A 14,700-nucleotide genomic window follows, 5' to 3' on the forward strand; every position below is an offset into this window, starting at 1 on the left:
GTACTCATATTGTATTATGACAGACACATTGTAACACACAAACATATTTTAAGCCTTCTTTTTTAAAAAAGGAAATATAGCAATGTATTTCGTATTAGCATGGATACAGTCAGTGCTATTTTTCTAGAAAAAGAGGTGTCGGAACTCACCATGAACTCACCCTTTCTCTCTTATACAGTGGTACCTCGGGTTACATATGCTTCAGGTTACATACGCTTCAGGTTACAGACTCCGCTAACCCAGAAATAGTGCTTCAGGTTAAGAACTTTGCTTCAGGATGAGAACAGAAATCGTGCTTCGGCGGCGCAGCAGCAGCAGGAGGCCCCATTAGCTAAAGTGGTGCTTCGGGTTAAGAACCGTTTCGGGTTAAGAACAGACCTCCGGAACGAATTAAGTACTTAAACCGAGGTACCACTGTACAGACAATGGCAATGGCTCCTACCTAAGTCTTGCCAGCAGGTCAATAAGCAGACACTCGAGTTAGTATGCTTCCAGCATTTGGCATTACTATTCATATTTATTATGTGTCAACAGTGTCATGTTTTGTTTTGTTTAAAACATTGGTACATTTTAAAAGCATGTTGCAGAATACTATGGGAATTTTGTTCATTTCTGTTTCAGGGTTACAGCCATTTCCCAGGGTCTTATTTTAAGTCACTTGTTGGCTTATTTTCTCCGGGCAGCTACTGATTTTAAAGTTGTTGAAAATTGTTCTGCTCGGTCAAGATGCAATGCAAACACGTACAGTGGTGCCTCGGGCTAAGTATTTAATTCGTTCCGGAGGTCCGTTCTTAACCTGAAACTGTTCTTAACCTGAAGCACCACTTTAGCTAATGGGGCCTCCTGCTGCTGCTGTGCTGCCAGAGCCCGATTTCTGTTCTTATCCTGAAGCAAAGTTCTTAACCTGTAGCACTATTTCTGGGTTAGCGGAGTGTGTAACCTGAAGCATATGTAACCCGAGGTACCACTGTATTATGAATATTTGAATCGTTGTTTGCGAATGGTGACTTTTATAAAGTAGCAATGAAGGCACAGCCACTGAAGGCGTTTTCAGTGTTCTGTAGAATTGAGAGCAACGGCAACATTTGTATCCAAAGGGGCTTTTCCAGTCAACCTCTTTATTGAGCATTGATTCTGATTTGCTCACACAAAGCACGCACCGAGGTTAGACTATGGTCAGTTTTTACTGAGCCTTCATTCTGAGTTATTTGCAGAGTGGTTATGCAACAACACACATTCATCCTGATTTGCTTGCGCAGTGTTCATACATCTTCTTAATCATCATTTGCTCACCCCACATTTTTCAGTACATTTCCACTTTCCTAACCACAAGACTTTTCAAACAGATTTTTTTGCAGTATTGTGACAGAGCACTTTAATCCACCTTAATTGTGCAAGCCTAAATTTCTAGTATGCACTTGAATCCCTGATAGTCTAGAGATGAGTTAGGATTTGTTTTTAAAATAATGTGGAATAAGGGTATGTGCAGTATTTTGCTTCTGTGCTATGTGGACTAATTTACTTGGAGAGCTTACGCAGGGGTAATGGGGTGTCGTGGGCCTTAGAAAGCCATGTGACCCTACCTAGTTAAAGCCATTGGCCCATTGTCCAAGCCTCTGCAAGCATAAACAAAACAGTTTGCCTGGTAGAGCTCAAAACAGATTAAAGAGAAGGAGCAGAGCCACATGTGCCCAAAAGCAAGCAAGAAGTTGTGTCGTTTCAGATCAGCAGAATCACTTCAACTCGAGCATTGCACTGATTGGGATGAGGTGAGATAGTGTCCTAGTTTCAAGGCCAGACCCAGCTCCTGTCATGCTGTGGAGAAAGAGGGAGGCCTTGGTGAAGATGATCTCTGAAGCTCTGTTAGAATGCTAGCTATGATAAATATATGTAGCGAGAAGGGCCTGCCCAAGATGTTTTGCTGCCTGAGGCAAAGGACAGACCTAGTGGTCTCCCTTGACATGCACAGAAGCCAGCAGGAATGGCAGGTGACAATCTCTTCCATGCTGGTAATGGAGCAGCAGCATCCGTCACTGTAACTAGGAGCAGGAGGCTAGCTTCGGCAGGTTGCTTGGAAAACACAGCTCTGTCCTGCAACAAAACTCACCACACTTCTACAACATTTTGCTCCCCATACTCAGCATCCGCCAAATGAGGCTGCTGCTTCACTCTGCCTAATGGTAGGGCTGGTCCTGGTGCTAAGCCTGGGAGTTAAGAAGATTGGAATGGTGGTTCTATATTTTATTATGGGAAGCTTGCAACAATCCATGGAACTCCAGGGTTCAACTAGTACAGTGGTACCTTGGGTTAAGTACTTAATTTGTTCCGGAGGTCCGTTCTTAACCTGAAACTGTTCTTAGCCTGAAGCACCACTTTAGCTAATGGGGCCTCCTGCTGCTGCCGCGCAGCCGGAGCACGATTTCTGTTCTCATCCTGAAGCAAAGTTATTAACCCGAAGCACTATTTCTGGGTTAGCGGAGCCTGTAACCTGAAGTGTATGTAACCTGAAGTGTATGTAACCTGAAGCAAATGTAACCTGAGGTACCACTGTACTGTATATACAACTGCCTGGAAAATCTGAAGCAAACTTAGGTGCAACAGAACAAGAAATGCACCTAAGCTTCTTCTTAGATCAGGGATGGGGAACCTATGAACCTACAGGTGTTTTTAGATTCTGGCTCCCATCATCCCCAGACAGAAGGGCCAGTAGTCAAGAAGGATGGTAGTTGGGGAGTCCACAGGGTTCCCTATCCTTGCCTTAGATGATGCTGCAGCAAGTAACTGCTACAGCCTAAAAGCCGCATGTCTGTTATGCAATCAGCTGCTGTAAAAGTGGCTGAACTCAGTACTGCTGGCATAAAATATTCTGCCACAAAGAACTGCTGTAAGGGCAGGAATACACAACAGCCGGAGCAGAAGGAATAGTAGAGGGAAAACAACAGGAAAGAGAAGGGGAAAGTGTTTTGTTTTCAAAGGAAGGATTTTGACTGAAATAGATGTTGGTGGACTAAAGAGGCACTCTACACACACCCAACAGCTTTTGAACAACCAATAAGAGGTTGAAGAGGAAAAGTGTTACATGTTGCAAATTGGTTTTCTAATAAATAAATTGATTCAGTACCACATATTCCAATGAATGCAAAGTAGACCAGTCAAGGGCATTCATCTTATTAAAGCTGTCTCTGACAAATACTGATACAGGAAGGAAGAGAACTTCTTAAGTTGGGAAATGATTAAAATAACAACTGCTGAGAAATTATTTCAGCATCATGCCTTAGGATCTTGGCATGTTAAATCTCACCTGATTCTTACACTTTGGAAAACCACAGAGAAACTACAGTGGTACCTCTGGTTACGTACTTAATTCATTCCAGAGGTCCGTTCTTAACCTGAAACTGTTCTTAACCTGAAGCACCATTTTAGCTAATGGGGCCTCCCGCTGCTGCAGCGCCACTGCCATGTGATTTCTGTTCTCGTCCTTAAGCAAAGTTCTTAACCTGAGGTACTATTTCTGGGTTAGCGGAGTCTGTAACCTGAAGTGTGTGTAACCTGAAGCGTATGTAACCTGAGGTACCACTGTATTTCACTAATTATTCACTGGAGCTCCATGCTGGCAACCCAGTCAGATGGGTGAGGTACAAATAAATAAATTAATCATCATCATCATCATCATCATCATCACTAAGACCAATTTGCCTTCTCCAAGTGATTTATCCTTTATACTATTCATTCTCTGAATGTTGATCAAAACAGCTCCATCCAAACTCAAAGAGGGACATATCAGCAGACTTGAAGGAACTCCAAGGTTTGCAGAAGTGCAATAAATACAAGAAGGAAATGGGGGAGTGGTCCAGAAAGGGGGAAGGAATGGGAAATCCTATTAAAAATAAATAAATGCATGACTGACTGAAATCCTGAAGGGGAGTACTCCACCTTGCAACATTTTGTTGCAGATCCCACTTGGCACATCCAACGCCATACCCTGCTAGTAATGGTAGTTGCATTCCTGGACAGGACTTGGACCTTTCCTACTGCACATATCACCACTGTGAGCCATAGCACAGTCCCCTTGTTATTTAGGTGGGTGTGCATGCTAGGTCTGACAACTGGTGAATGGGCTAGTCCTGGATCACACAGAAAAACCTCTTTATTGTAGCTAAGAGGTTTCCTTGCAGGTCTGGCTGTTTCTTTCTTTCATTGGCCACTGCAATCTGAATCCTTCTTTGACATCACTGAAGCTCATCTAGGACCTGCTGTGGACCCAAGTTGTGGTACCAATGCCCGCTTCATATACTGTTGGACAGCTGAGTCCACATAGCTGAGACCACAGAGTGCCTCTGTGACAAATCACCCTGTCACTTTCTAAGCAGGGTTGGGGAAATGCTGGTGGGCTTCACCTCCCATCATCCCTGACCACTGGTCATGCTGGCTGAGGCTGATGGGAGTTGTAGTCCAGCAAAAACCGGGAAGGCAATAGGTTCCCCATTGCTGAGCTGAGTCATCTGCTGGTAGATCGTGCCTCATCTTAAATTAAAAGTGAATTAAAAGTTCCCAAGTTAGAAAGGTGTTATTTATTTCCACTTTGCCTTGCTGCAAAAAAACAAAAAAAAAAACAACAAAAAACCAGATTGGTGTGTGGGTGATGTTAAAACTGGACTCATAAATCAAGTGGTATTATCAAGCCTGTGTTGATGTTGTTCGCAAGCCCCTTTCCTTCCTATTGATTACTTTTACAGCAGTTTGTTTCGTATGCTGCCCACATCTGCGCAAACCTTGTTACTGTTACCAGCTTATCTTTTTATTCTTGTAGAGCCACACTTGATGCTTAGCTGCAGCAAGGTTGACAGTCAATAGTGTATGTATATAAAAGGCTACAAGAGAAAGGAGGGTGGGGCTGGGGGAAGGAAAGACTATCGAGATAGGATTTCAGATGCATGTGCGTTGGTACCTTGGCAGCAAACATCACTCCTCCGTCGCCACCTCTAAAGAGATTTGGCACCACACAGGTTGCCTTGCGCAACTTCTTGTCCAGTTTTGGCATCAGGAGTGGATGTAGACTGGCCAAATGCAAACGACAGAACCTGCAACTTTAATCATTGTGTAGCTGTACCTGCTAGAACTCACTGTTTTGCACATCGGCTAAAGCCGTAGGAGCCCTGTCTGCTTGTTTATCTGGATACAGCGAATGTGGTGTTCTCCATATGTGCAGGGCTACAACTCTCAACACCTCTGGTGCTGGCTGGGGTTAATGGGAACTGTAGACCCAACAATATGGAGGACAGTGCATTGGCTAACAGTTGCCCAGAATAGATGTGGTGGCGAGTGAGCCACCTACTTAAACTTAGAACCGCCTCAGTTAGAAGAAGAGTTTGGATTTGATATCCTGCTTTATCACTCCCTTAAAGAGTCTCAAAGTGGCTAACAATCTCCTTTTCCCTTTCTCCCCCACTACAAACACTCTGTGAGGTGAGTGAGGCTGAGAGACTTCAGAGAAGTGTGACTAGCCCAAGGTTACCCAGCAGCTGCATGTGGAGGAGCGGAGACGCGAACCCGGTTCACCAGATTACGAGTCTACCGCTCTTAACCACTACACCACACTGGCTCTAATAGAAAGGAGGAGGTTCTGGAGTCCAGTTTTAACAGCAAAATAATTGCACGTGAGATGGTGGTTGGACTCTCTCCATCCTTGGTCTGATGTTTCTGCAGCCTCTCACATTGGATGCTTTTCATCAAGCCATGGTCCTTTGCAGTGTTGGAACCTAGTTTTCTCCAAGTGTCAGAACAGAGAAACTGCACAGAGCCCTACAGGGTGGGTGGGAATAGTCTGCTGTTGAAACCGGACTTCCCACTTCCCTTTTTTCTACATTAGGGGTGGAAAACCTCAGACATAATGGCATCCCTCCAGACCTCTCTATCAAGCCTTTGAAGTGGTCCTGTCTCTCAAGGCCACACACCACACCAGACCTCCTCTGTTCTCTCCCCTCAAGTGCTTTTGCCTGCCTGGAATCTGTCCTTCGGTTATGTTCATTCCTCTTCCTTGCCTGGATAGACGTAGGTAGGGATATGTGTATTTGTACAAATGTAAAAAAGGCTTTTGCATTGCTGGCATGCAGCCTCCTATTTGATCTGTTGCCCTGCCCACTTTTTCCTCTGGCTCTGCCCATCAAGGCACATGGCCCTTAATGGTTGCTCATGAGGGAATGTGGCCTTTGGGCAGAACATGGGTGTCCTAGTCTTGTTCTGCACCATTGAGAGCAGTTCCGTTTTCAGACCCAGAGAACTTTAGCAGCAGGAAGACATTCATATCGTAGAAAAGCATTATAACTGCTGAGTGCCAAAGTATTACTTTGAATCTTGAAATAAAATAAAATATTAAAAGGAGAGAGAGAGAGAGAGAGAGAGAGAGAGAGAGAGAGAACTTCAGCAGTCCTTTGGGGATCTATACAAGTCTTAGATATACATGGCAAATGCACAAATTCCTTTGCTTGCAAGCATGATCAAAATTATTCTTTGTCCTGTGCAGATATAGCTATATGTTGTTGTTGTTGTTGTTGTTGTTGTTGTTGTTGTTGTTGTTGTTGTTTTAATGCAGTACTGTATTTTTTAAAAGAACCCCAGAAATGTCTTACTTTTTCTCTCTTCCATGACTATATTCAAGAACAGGGTTTTTTTTGGGGGGGTGACACCGGTTCTCCCAGAAACTGCACAACAGGACTCACACACATACTATGGTACAGGAAAGGAATTGGGGAGGGCTGGACTCTGCAGCTCATTACAGACATCCGCCCTTGGAGGGGGGGAACACTCTGTTACTATCTTACATTAGCAGAGGTAATGATAGCAATAGCCCCTTATCATCTGCCTGCTCGCAAATGGATTACTTAAAGAGAATGGGTGGTAATGAGCAATTTCAGTGAGGGATTATTGCTTTATGCTCTCCTCGAATGTGACATTTCAGTTTGCAGAGCCCAAGCCAGACAGCCTTGGGAAACGACACATCTCCTAGCTGAGTAAGACTGCTAAGACACTAATAGAAATGCTATGCTATACATCACGGGCTAATTCTGAGCAAGGGACGTGGCAGGGTCACTACGGCTTGCCCTTGGAGCTCCCAAGGCGCTGTTGATACTGAGAGCCAAATGAGGCAATAGGCAATGGGAAATAAGGGGGGGGGAGCTGGCCAAGTGGACAGAGAGGGGCTTTTTTAAAAATAGAAAAGTACCGTATTTTTCGCTCTATAACACGCACCCGACCATAACACGCACGTAGTTTTTAGAGGAGGAAAATCCATAGGCATGCCACCCATAGGCATTTCCTCCATAACACGCACAGACATTTCCCCTTACTTTCTAGGAGGAAAAAAGTGAGTGTTATGGTGCAAAAAATACGGTAATTCAAAGAGCAAAGTGAACAGCAATGCCTTACCCTCTACGTCCCCCAGTTGATCACAGTAGTGGCACACTATGACAGGTCCCCCGTGGACCAGAAGAACGACTCTTGTAGGCCCAACTCTGTGGAACTCCTTCCCACAAGGTCAGTCAGGCACTGTTCCTGCTGAGTTTCAGGTGCCCTTCCTACAACCATTTTGTTTTAAGAGGCCTTTGCATCATGAATGCTTCTCTTCCGGTGTTTTTATTCCAAATTTCTGAGGTATTAAATTTTTTGAGGTTTACTTTATGTTTTAAATTGTGTATATCTTGTGCTTGAGCTGCCAAGGAGGGGATGCATATGACCTAAGATTACAATCCCAGCTAGAGAAAACTTCAGGGGATGGAACTTGTCTGACAATTTCCATTTTGGAGCAGGCAATAATGAACTTTTGTGACATTACTACTTCCCTTCCAGTGTATTTAACATGATATGATGTCTCTTATACCCTGGGTTGCTTTAGCATCCTATTATATATATATATTATGTTGTTGAACACCGCACCCCCCAAACAAAAATGTTTTGAGTGGTGTGAGATTCCAGGAGCTCCAGGCCCTTAACCCAGAGTTCGGTTTCCTTGGACTGAGGGACAGCAGAGACTGTGGTATCTTTAGGATATCTGGTTTATTTGCACATATATACACCCTGAATCTAAGGTGGAGGGGCTCACAGCGTTAACACCCCAAGAACGTCTTGCTTCTCCCATAGCCACAACCTTGGATTCCAGCAGAAATCAGGCATGATTCTGTCTCTCAGCTGCCCAGCCTGCTTCTAGCCCTCACCCACAACTCTCTGGGCTTTGTCCTTCTCATCAACAGCCAGGTGAGGAAGGGGAGTCCCATCCATTGGTTCTCTAGCACAGAGCCATTTTTCTTTGTTTCCTTAATGGCCCATACTTAGGGGGCTTTTATGCCCCTTACCTGGCTGATTCAGCAATCAAATCCTTTCCGGATCCAAGAATTAGAAGAGTATCACCCTAACTCCTGCCCCCAGCAAACTCAAAACAACGCGCATTTCCTGCTCTCTAGCCCGTCATTGTGACATCTTTATCATGCCATGCCCTTTCGTGTTATCTTGCTCTTATCTGTCTTAAAGAGTCAAAATAAAAAAATTCCTTCCAGTAGCACCTTAAAGACCAACTAAGTTAGTTCTTGGTATGAGCTTTCGTGTGCATGCACACTTCTTCAGAGGACAGCCCTAGGCGTGGTCTCTTGAAAGGCTTTAGCAAGGACAGTTAGCACATCACACCCCAAACCCTAAATCAGCAGCCAATGCCTCTCTTTATCAATGCCTCTTTTTTTACTGGTTGTGTGCAGGGTATGTGTGCGTTTTATCTCGTGCACAATCTCCCAAAACATTCCCTAGGAACTTTCCACACCGGCGCTGGCAAGTTACTTTCCTAATAAAAGAGAACGTAATCTTTCACGCCAGCCCAATCTCCAAGCGGCGCAAGATTCCAGGGCGTTCCAGGCGCTTACCTGGGGTTCGTGTTTCCTTCACAGTGAGGTACAGCGGAGACTGCGGTGTCTTTAGGATATATGGTTTATTTACACACATATACAGCCTGAGCCTATGGTGGAGGGGTTCGCAGCATTAACACACCAAGAGGGCTCTCGCTTCTGCCATACCCGCAAGCCTTGGATTCAAACAGAAATCAAACACCGCTGTGTCTCCTACAGTCCCCAGCTTTCTCCCCCCCCCCCGCCTCACTCACATTACTCCACTCGCTGCCCTCAGCTCGGTGGGGACGGGGACCCCACCCATTTCTCATCTCACACAGTGCCTCTTCCTTTGTTCCCTGTCACCAAGAGGCTAGCTTGGCTACTCCAGGAATTAGAAAGGAATCCAGGCATTCACTCTAACCCCACCCCCACCCCAAACTCATAACAGTAATTAAAGCGTGTGTCAGATTGAATTCATTATGGCCCTTTCCCTCTCTCGACCATGTATGGGTATTGATTTCACCAGTGGCTTGGGAGTCATGTAGTTTGATACCTTCTCTTTCGTATTAACCAGACTTCAGCATACATACCGTTCAAAAAGGACCCCGGGAGTATACTTTCAATCATCTTCGATTCCACAAGGCTGAGTTCCTATGACATTGGGTCAGAATACAAACTTACAGCAAATTGAGACGGTGCTTGCATGAGGAAGGTGGTTTTAGAACATGATTTGCCAAGAGCATGACAGGGGCATCTTCCCCGAGTATAATTTTGGATAAAGCAGAAACACAGACCACAAATCCCCTTGCTCGGAGGATAGTGTGGCATCGTTTATGTAGATGGATGGCTGTGTTTGTGTGTGCTTTAGGTTTAATCACTGTGTGTATTTGAAGTGCCCATTTGAGATACATTAACCATTCCCCTGTGAAGTGCAGTTTCAGCTATGGCATTATTCAAGTGGGGGCCCTCCAGCAAAATATGAATAGTTTCTGTTCAGTGTTTCAGCCTCTCTATTCCACATACACACAGTCAGCATTCTGTGCCAACTGAGCATGCTCAGTCCTCCATGGGCTCTGTAATCAGTCAGCATTCTGAGCCCACTGAGCATGCTCAGTCCTCAATGGGCTCTGTAATCAGTCAGCATTCTGAGCCCACTGAGCATGCTCAGTCCTCAATGGGCTCTGCAATCAGTCAGTATTCTGAGCCCACTGAGCATGCTCAGTACTCAATGGGCTCTGTAATCAGTCAGCATTCTGTGCCCACTGAGCATGCTCAGTCCTCAATGGGCTGTATGCTGATTTTTGTCTCTCCATGTGGGGACCTTTACTGTGTAGGATGGATGCAACTGTGCCCAATGCCAGCTACATTAAATGTCTTTATTGGCCAGCTCTCTGCCACACCAGGGGATACTGAAGAATAGCTTATCAATATGAAACAGGAAGTTACCAACCCAATGAGATGGGTACTTTCTACAGGTTGTGGATAGGGGGGTAGTCTAGATGTCATCTTTGGGGATGTCCCCCTCCCCTGGTCAAACAGCCTGTGGTTTTATACCAATAAGATTGGATTCTGTAGAGGAAGAGACTGATTTGAATGGCCAAGCCACTAAAGAGAACAGCTGGAGATGCTTCCAGAAGGCAGGCCTCCTCCCTGACTGGATGTGATGTAATTGAGGAGCATAAAAGGTAGCTTAAAGCAAGGGCCATGGCTTTGTGTTGGAGTTAGGAGACCCAGAGGCTTGGATCCGGAGCTAAGGCCTTGGGTACCCACCTAGAAACCAAATGGAGGAACAGGATCTGCTAGGCTGGCAGCGCTGTGAGTCCTCCCGACTTATGCTCATCATCTATCAATCCCTCTTCACAGAGAACTCTGGGAATTGTGGCTCTGTGAGGTGAAAAAGGGCCTCATAACAACTCTCAGCACCCTTAACAAATGATAGTTCCCAGGATTCTTTGCGGGGAGCCACGGCTGTTTAAAGTGGTGTCATAGTGCTTTGAATTCATGGTACGGATGTGGTCGCAGCCCCAGGCAGCAGCATCTCCTGTACAGTGGTACCTCGGGTTAAGTACTTAATTCATTCTGGAGCTCTGTCCTTAACCTGAAACTGTTCTTAACCTGAAGCACCACTTTAGCTAATGGGGCCTCGCGCTGCTGTCGTGCCGCCGGAGCACAATTTCTGTTCTCATCCTGAAGCAAAGTTCTTAACCTGAAGCAATATTTCTGGGTTAGCGGAGTCTGTTGAAGCGTATGTAACCCGAGGTACCACTGTAGTTTCAACTGCAAGAGAAGCAGTGCTGGTCAGCTCCCCAGGAAGGACCCTTGCAAACTCCCTTAATCTTTAAGATGCAACGCTTGCCTTTCTCTCTGGGGAGCTTTGCTTTAAAAATTCAGGAGAAACCTGGAGCTATTATTTGTTCCCCTTTTTTTAAAAAAGCACGTCTACTGTTTCAGCTTCTAAACTAACAAACTGCGGGCCTCATTTACAAATGGAAATGTTAGCTCTTCTCTGAACACACAGGCAGGCATCAGGTTCTGCAAGGCTAAAGCTGGCTGTAATTCCTCGTTAGAGGATTGCCGATGCAGCTGAGAAAGGAGACCGGTGTTTTACCTGCAGTGCTTACCAATGAAATGAGCAATAATTTATACAGATTATGCAGACGATTCATCCCATGGGATGAACTGGTGCATAGGTGGTTTGTTAGCTGCATGCAAACTGTCCTCAATGGATCAAGAACTTTGGTTCCATATCCTGTTGTGCTGATGAGTCATGCTAATAATCAAGGTATATTAAGCTTTCTTTAAAAAAAAGAAAAAGAATCTAGCACAGCCTAAGGCTAAAAGATGCTGAATGCCTTTTAGTCTAGACTTGCGAATTTCATTACTGCAGCAGAAATCACAGGAGCCCTATCCTTAAATCAAAGTTAATTTCTAGCCAGTGCTTTCATCTAGCTAGGAGGCAGGTGTGCAGGGAAGCAGCTGTCTTCACTAGATGAGGAACAGTTTGCACAAACAGGCACTGCACACACAGGTCCTCCGCTGGCTCACCCGACAGCCCAGGGAGTGCATAGCCTGAGCCAGCAGAGTGGTTTGCAATCCTTATGAAACTACCTGTGTGCATGTGCAGCAGCTACGCTTTGCCTGTGTGGCCGCAGCCAGGAAATCTGCAACTCTGTCAATCAGCTGTTCTTCAGTTGACATGACTGGAATGATTATTTCCTGCCCACAGCTGATTTTTCTGACATGTACATCTCAGGTACATCCACCCAGTTGGATCAGAGGGAAGGTAAGCAAGCCATTTGTTTTACCAACATGGAAAATGCAGAATCTGTCTTAAGCGCCGGATGTAAAAGTCCAGCCAAAACCAGAGAGGCTTCACACATTATCTGGGTCCAGAGTGAGCAGCTGTGCAAAGGTGTTCCTACTCTTTACATGCACTTTAAATAGCACATACCCCGCAAGTGTCCCAGAAAAAACAGGTCACCCCATTTTTCTCATGCAAGGGCACAGCGGCCATTTTGGATGCTGTGATCTTGCAAGCATGGCCCTGAAGAAAGCGCTTCTTTTTGGGCTCTGTGAACTCGAGCGGGTCACATGACTCACACTGGAGCACGGGCGTGAAAATGCACACCCCTGTTTTGGGACTCAAAATGTTGTAGGGTGCATAGCATTACAATAAAGGAACACAGCAGGGGGAGACAGGTTTTGCGCTTGCACCCCGTGTCAGTTCCTTTTCAAACAGGAAGTACAAATCACATGCGCTTTCCTCCCCCATCCAATCAAAACCCCATTTTGAAAAGAATAAGGTGGCAGGGCACATCACTAAAAACACATGCCTTGTTTTGCCAGGTATCAGCAGGTGGCGCTGTTGCACATGATCTCCAAAATTCTTAATCTTCATTCAACAACAGAAAAGGGGGGAGGGGAGAAGGAATACTATGCTAGCTGCAATTCTAACTTCAACAGGGTATTTATTTATTTTTTGAAAAAGAGGGACAGAGGAAGTAGTGCATCAGGAGTGTTTGCCTTCTTCCACTCCTTTGGAACTGCAGTACTGAAATGAGAAATCCCCAGTGCTGCTGGGTATGTAAATCTTTATGAAAATCAGGGTAACACACCCAGCCGAATAAGCTATTGTGAATAATCTATTGCCTGTCTTGTTATATCATGCTCGACTCCCAATCTGCAAAACCTAGGAAACAAATGTTTTACTTATCCACACACATAGAGAAGCCAAATAAAGAATAAACCCTATAGCCTTAACTCTAATGTTTTCCCCTTATATAGCTAATGTAGATGTAAACTCCCTCCCATTCTTTTGCAGAATAGCCTTCCAGCTCTGGAGCAACACTGCCGTGGAAAAGTGTGCAGCCAGCATAGCACAGTGGCCTCCGAGCTTCGATTTGTGATGTGGGTAAATTCAGACTCAAAAGTTCATTGCGGGGCATTGGTGCACAGAATAGCTGTGAGGCTAAATTATTGCTCTGACCTCCTTGGAAGAGAGGGCAAGGTGCTAATACGGAACGCTCCTCTGATAGAGATTCAGTTGCCGTTTTCTATATTCACCTTAAACGTTTGCTGAAAATTTCTCTTTGCCGCCAGGCTTATTCAAATATTTCGGGGGGGGGGGGGTTCATATTCTGCAATACGTGGTGATTTGCTTGTTTGCTTTTTTTAAAAAAAAAAAAGAGGTAAGTTTTGTGCCATATAGAATAAGTTTTGTGCATATATCATTGTGGTAAACTTTTGTATTTTTTAAAATGAAATTGCAATATGCAAGTATTTTATAAATTGAATGCTTGGTGTTTTTATTTTGCAAACCGCCCTGTGATCCTCAGATGAAGGGTATTGTAGAAATTTAATAAATACAGTGGTACTTTGGGTTACATACACTTCAGGTTACATACGTTTCAGGTTACAGACTCCGCTAAACCAGAAATAGTACCTTGGGTTAAGAACTTGGCTTCAGGTTGAGAACAGAAATCGTGCAGCAGCAACGCAGCGGAAGCAGGAAGCCCCATTAGCTAAAGTGGTGCTTCAGGTTAAGAACAGTTTCAGGTTAAGAACGGACCTCCGGAACGAATTAAGTACCACGAGGTACCACTGTAAATAAAATGAATGAATGAAAATATAGCAAACGTCCACATGCTCAGCTGCTTCCAACATGGTAGTTTTGCAATCTGTGTTGTTCTGTTGAGTATTTAATATGCCTTTAATGACACAGCAATGTGCTTCCATGCATGCTTTACTCTGGCTGATGTTTCTCTGCATGCTTCATACCGTCTATCGATACTGAACATGTTCAGAGGTATAAGCAGGCCTCCGTTGTCTCCAATGACCATGGAGGGAAGCATTTATCCTGCTGCCAGTGAAGTGGCAACCTGATAAAAGACAGGTGGGAGCTACCGTACTCACAGGTGCTGGGCAGTTTGTGGGTACCTGATGCACTGAATGTAATGATCCGCCTGAGTCTTGTGTGGGCATATCAACTAAACGCAGCCTACTATTTTGTAAACAGGTGAAGGGAAGGACATAAATACTACAAATGAATTAATTAACAGTGCAATGCAATCCTGTACATATCTACCCAGAAGTAAGTCCAGCTGAGTGCCGTGGGACTTAGAAAGTTAAAAACAGCATCCTCTCATATTTACAGTTGTTTCTATATAGTGCACATAAATAAACAGTAGCATCCTTTTTTACTTTTATTGTGGCTTCATAGTATTTTAATTAGGCAACTGAATTTTGTGTTACATTTTTATTTGTGAAGTGTCCCAGGATAATTTTTTTGGTAACTAAACTAAACTAAAACTAATAAACAAAAATTGAGATG

Source organism: Podarcis vaucheri (genome assembly GCF_965113315.1).
Source record: "Podarcis vaucheri genome assembly, chromosome: 2".
NCBI lineage: Eukaryota > Metazoa > Chordata > Lepidosauria > Squamata > Lacertidae > Podarcis > Podarcis vaucheri.